The sequence below is a fragment of the Schistocerca piceifrons genome, unplaced genomic scaffold (assembly GCF_021461385.2).
Source record: "Schistocerca piceifrons isolate TAMUIC-IGC-003096 unplaced genomic scaffold, iqSchPice1.1 HiC_scaffold_961, whole genome shotgun sequence".
In the NCBI taxonomy this organism is placed as follows: Eukaryota; Metazoa; Arthropoda; class Insecta; order Orthoptera; family Acrididae; genus Schistocerca; species Schistocerca piceifrons.
The window spans coordinates 52,501-57,500 of record NW_025729236.1 but is presented as its reverse complement, the minus strand read 5'-3'; the positions used below and the strand labels follow the sequence as shown (position 1 = coordinate 57,500).

Below are 5,000 nucleotides of genomic sequence, written 5' to 3'. Positions count from 1 at the left end.
GGCGCGGAGGGCGTCGATGTATTCACGCCCAGATAGCAGGCGACTGGTGTCGGCGACCCACTGATGTTGGCCACTGACGGCGGCAGAAGATGACAGTGCCGCACCGTCAATGGCGATGTGTAGGCGCGCCGCCCACATTTCCCCAACCTGCGTTGACGATTTGAGGAGGTGGCCCTCCCACATTAGGTGGCGCTCCAGCACCTCGATCTCACGCTGCACCTCAACCATGCCTGCACCGTCGCAGGCTGGCCCTATCTTCTTCAGCGCCAGGAGACGGGACCGACGGAGGGTCGGACCCATCCATCGGCAAGATGGAATGCCGAGGCCCCCCTGGGCAACAGGAGCGTGGAAGTATCCCAGGGGGGTGTCCGCCGGAAGGCGGAACCATCTCCTGACGGCGGCCCGGATGGTAACGTCGGCCGACTTCAATGCACCCACCCGGGTGCGGCTGAGGGCCAGCCCGTGGTACAGGCCAGGGAGAAGTACGTTGGTGAGAGCGTGGAGGCGCTGTTGCGGCTTCAGCGGAGCTCGGGAGATGACGTCAAGCTGCTCCACCAGGTGGCTACGTGGATTGAAGACACAGCGACCCGCCGTGGAAAATTGCAGCCCCAGGTACCGGAAGGTTTCACCCACACGCAGGGCAGGCATGGTGGTATTGCCTGCTGTGAAGGTGACATTGCTGTCCACCTTCACCTTCTTCTCGCGCCCTGACGCGACTAAGGCGAGGGTGAAACACTTCCGGGCGTTGATCTGCAGCCCCAGGTGGGCGAGGGCTGCGGTAGCTGCGTCGATGAGGGACTGCAAGCCCCTCGGGGTCGCTGCAAACAGCAAGACGTCATCTGCAAAGGCCGCAGCGTTGACTCTGCGACCGAGGATCCGAGCTCCGATGTGGGAGGGCAGTTGGCCTAAAACGTAGTCCACCGCAAAGTTGAACAGGAGGGGGGAGAGGGGATCGCCCTGGCGAACGCCCCGTGCTGGCTGCACAGACACGCCCACGCCGGCGCCGTCCGCTATCACTGTCGTGCTGCCCTCGTAGCACCGCTCGACATACTCGACAAAGCAATCCGGCAGGCCATGCGCCTTCAGCACGGGGCGAAGGGCAGCATGATCTACCGAATCGAATGCCTTAGATACGTCGATCGACGCCACAAAGACAGAGCGGCAGGAGCGAACTGCGTCGGTGAGAGCAGTGTCCAAGATGAAGGTATTTTCCAACATCCCATCCCGAGGGATGAATGCCCGCTGACGTTCGTCCACAGCACATGCGCGCATCAGGCGTGACGCGAGAACCTTGTGAAAGGTCCGCGCCAACACCGAGCAGACCGTAATGGGGCGAAAGTCAGCGGGGGATGTTGGTGCAGCCGTTTTCGGGAGAAGGGACGTCCGCGCGCGAAGCAGGCGTTCCGGAAGGGCGCGGGCCAGAAGGAAGAGATTCATCACTTTCACCAGGACTTCGTGCGGCAGGCGCCGCAACTCCGCTGGGGTAAGGCCGTCCGGCCCGGCTGCTGATCCCCTGGGCGGCAACGCGGCGGCGACCTCCTCATGTGTGACCGGCCCCCATATGCACTCAAGAGCGACAGGCTCTGAGTGCGGGAGGAGGCGGTCACGAATGAAGCCCGCGGTGGAGATGGGCTTCTTGGTGAAGAGGTCCGCCCAGAAGTCCAGCAGACCAGGGATGGCAGGTGGCGGCTGGAGCAGGGTGCCATCCAAGAGGCCGCGCACGCAACGTGCACGCGACCGTCGGAAGGCATCCTGCGTTCTCGCGTACTCCCAGCGGCGCCGCTTGCGCTTCTGCGTCGGCGGCGCGGCAGGCGGCCGCTTCGATGGTTGGCGCGGCCGCTGTGTCCTGGTGATCGATCTCTCCCCTCTGGACCCGACCGACGCAAGGGCATCCGGGAGCATGCCCAGGATGACATCGGGCGGCGTGCCCCGCCCCAGACCTATGACACGATCCAGGGCAGAGAAACGCTGGGCGGAAGCGGGTAGCCCCGCCAGATGCTCCCAGATGGCGGCGTCAGTCGGCCCCTCCGGCGGCGGCCCGGTGGCGTCGGCCGCGAAGTCCTCGGCTGCGTCGACGGGCGGCGCAGCGGCCTCGCCCGCGTCAGGCAGCGGGCTCGCTGCTCCCCGGCGGGACGCCGGCTCTTCCCCCCGACCGATCTCAAGCGCCTCCATGAATTGGCGGACAAGCTGCTTGTGGGCAGCTTGCCGCCGTCGGCACTTGATTGCCTCAAGCGTTCGGTCAGGGAACATCCTGATGAGTTCTTGATTTACAAAGAAGAACCGGGCGTCCCTCTCGAGGAACAGTTCGGCCTCTGCCTTGGCGAGCGACAGGACTTCTTCCTCCGTCCACCTCGCGCGATGCCTCTCCGTGACGATCTCCGCGTTGGCGGCCGCAAGGTGTTGGCGGCGGCGATGGACCCCGAGACCGTTCTTGGTGGTGAAGCTGCGGTGGCACTCACTACAGGTATACATAGCTGCAAAAGTTACAAAATTTTCGGCACGGCCGGTTGGCCGGCTAGGTGCTGGGGAAGTTGGGGTGGCACCTTCAGCGGAAGGGCCACCACTTTTTCTCTGAATACTGCCCCCAACTAACAAAGGGATAGTGCGAGGGGGGGCTGGTAACCCCCCCAAGCCCCTGGTGCGGTCTTCCACTCTGCGAAAATCAGCGGGCCCACGAGAAGGGGAGAAGACCGCAGGAGAGGAGAGGCTAAGAGGGCTAGGCCCATGTATTGCGCATCACTCTCCCTGTAACTACAACCCAAGGAAGGCACCTCGCAGCAGCAGCACGACTACATCAAGACCGCACTTCGAAAAGCCAAGTCCGGATGCAGCCACACCGCCGCCACTTGGCCACCTTAAGAGAGTCATAGTTACTCCCGCCGTTTACCCGCGCTTGCTTGAATTTCTTCACGTTGACATTCAGAGCACTGGGCAGAAATCACATTGCGTCAACACCCGCTAGGGCCATCGCAATGCTTTGTTTTAATTAGACAGTCGGATTCCCCCAGTCCGTGCCAGTTCTGAGTTGATCGTTGAATGGCGGCCGAAGAGAATCCGCGCACCCGCGCGCCCCCGGAGGAGCACGCTAAGGCGGACGCGGCCTCGCAGCAAGGAAGATCCGTGGGAGGCCAAGGCACGGGACCGAGCTCGGATCCTGCACGCAGGTTGAAGCACCGGGGCGCGAACGCCGCGCAGGCGCGCGCATCCTGCACCGCCGGCCAGCACGAGGCCGACCAACGGCGAGAGCAGACCACGCCCGCGCTAAACGCCCGCACTTACCGGCACCCCTACGGCACTCACCTCGCCCAGGCCCGGCACGTTAGCGCTGACCCACTTCCCGACCAAGCCCGACACGCCCCGATCCTCAGAGCCAATCCTTATCCCGAAGTTACGGATCCAATTTGCCGACTTCCCTTACCTACATTATTCTATCGACTAGAGGCTCTTCACCTTGGAGACCTGCTGCGGATATGGGTACGAACCGGCGCGACACCTCCACGTGGCCCTCTCCCGGATTTTCAAGGTCCGAGGGGAAGATCGGGACACCGCCGCAACTGCGGTGCTCTTCGCGTTCCAAACCCTATCTCCCTGCTAGAGGATTCCAGGGAACTCGAACGCTCATGCAGAAAAGAAAACTCTTCCCCGATCTCCCGACGGCGTCTCCGGGTCCTTTTGGGTTACCCCGACGAGCATCTCTAAAAGAGGGGCCCGACTTGTATCGGTTCCGCTGCCGGGTTCCGGAATAGGAACCGGATTCCCTTTCGCCCAACGGGGGCCAGCACAAAGCGCATCATGCTATGACGGCCCCCATCAACATCGGATTTCTCCTAGGGCTTAGGATCGACTGACTCGTGTGCAACGGCTGTTCACACGAAACCCTTCTCCGCGTCAGCCCTCCAGGGCCTCGCTGGAGTATTTGCTACTACCACCAAGATCTGCACCGACGGCGGCTCCAGGCAGGCTCACGCCCAGACCCTTCTGCGCCCACCGCCGCGACCCTCCTACTCGTCAGGGCTTCGCGGCCGGCCGCAAGGACCGGCCATGACTGCCAGACTGACGGCCGAGTATAGGCACGACGCTTCAGCGCCATCCATTTTCAGGGCTAGTTGCTTCGGCAGGTGAGTTGTTACACACTCCTTAGCGGATTCCGACTTCCATGGCCACCGTCCTGCTGTCTTAAGCAACCAACGCCTTTCATGGTTTCCCATGAGCGTCGATTCGGGCGCCTTAACTCGGCGTTTGGTTCATCCCACAGCGCCAGTTCTGCTTACCAAAAGTGGCCCACTTGGCACTCCGATCCGAGTCGTTTGCTCGCGGCTTCAGCATATCAAGCAAGCCGGAGATCTCACCCATTTAAAGTTTGAGAATAGGTTGAGGTCGTTTCGGCCCCAAGGCCTCTAATCATTCGCTTTACCGGATGAGACTCGTACGAGCACCAGCTATCCTGAGGGAAACTTCGGAGGGAACCAGCTACTAGATGGTTCGATTAGTCTTTCGCCCCTATACCCAGCTCCGACGATCGATTTGCACGTCAGAATCGCTACGGACCTCCATCAGGGTTTCCCCTGACTTCGTCCTGGCCAGGCATAGTTCACCATCTTTCGGGTCCCAACGTGTACGCTCTAGGTGCGCCTCACCTCGCAATGAGGACGAGACGCCCCGGGAGTGCGGAGGCCGCCGCCCCGTGAAGGGCGGGGAAGCCCCATCCTCCCTCGGCCCGCGCAAGGCGAGACCTTCACTTTCATTACGCCTTTAGGTTTCGTACAGCCCAATGACTCGCGCACATGTTAGACTCCTTGGTCCGTGTTTCAAGACGGGTCGTGAAATTGTCCAAAGCTGAAGCGCCGCTGACGGGAGCGATTATTCCGCCCGAGAGCATCCCGAGCCAACAGCGGCGCGGGTCCGGGGCCGGGCCAGGTAGGTCCGTCATCCGGGAAGAACCGCGCGCGCTTGCCGGGAGCCCGAGCGCCCAAAGGGGCGAATCGACTCCTCCAGATATA

The 5,000-nt window shown here is 62.2% G+C and overlaps 1 pseudogene; it reads right to left on the bottom strand.

Moving 5' to 3' along the window:
- Positions 1-5,000, bottom strand: part of LOC124774437 — a 7,963-nt pseudogene that overhangs the window by 2,225 nt on the left and 738 nt on the right.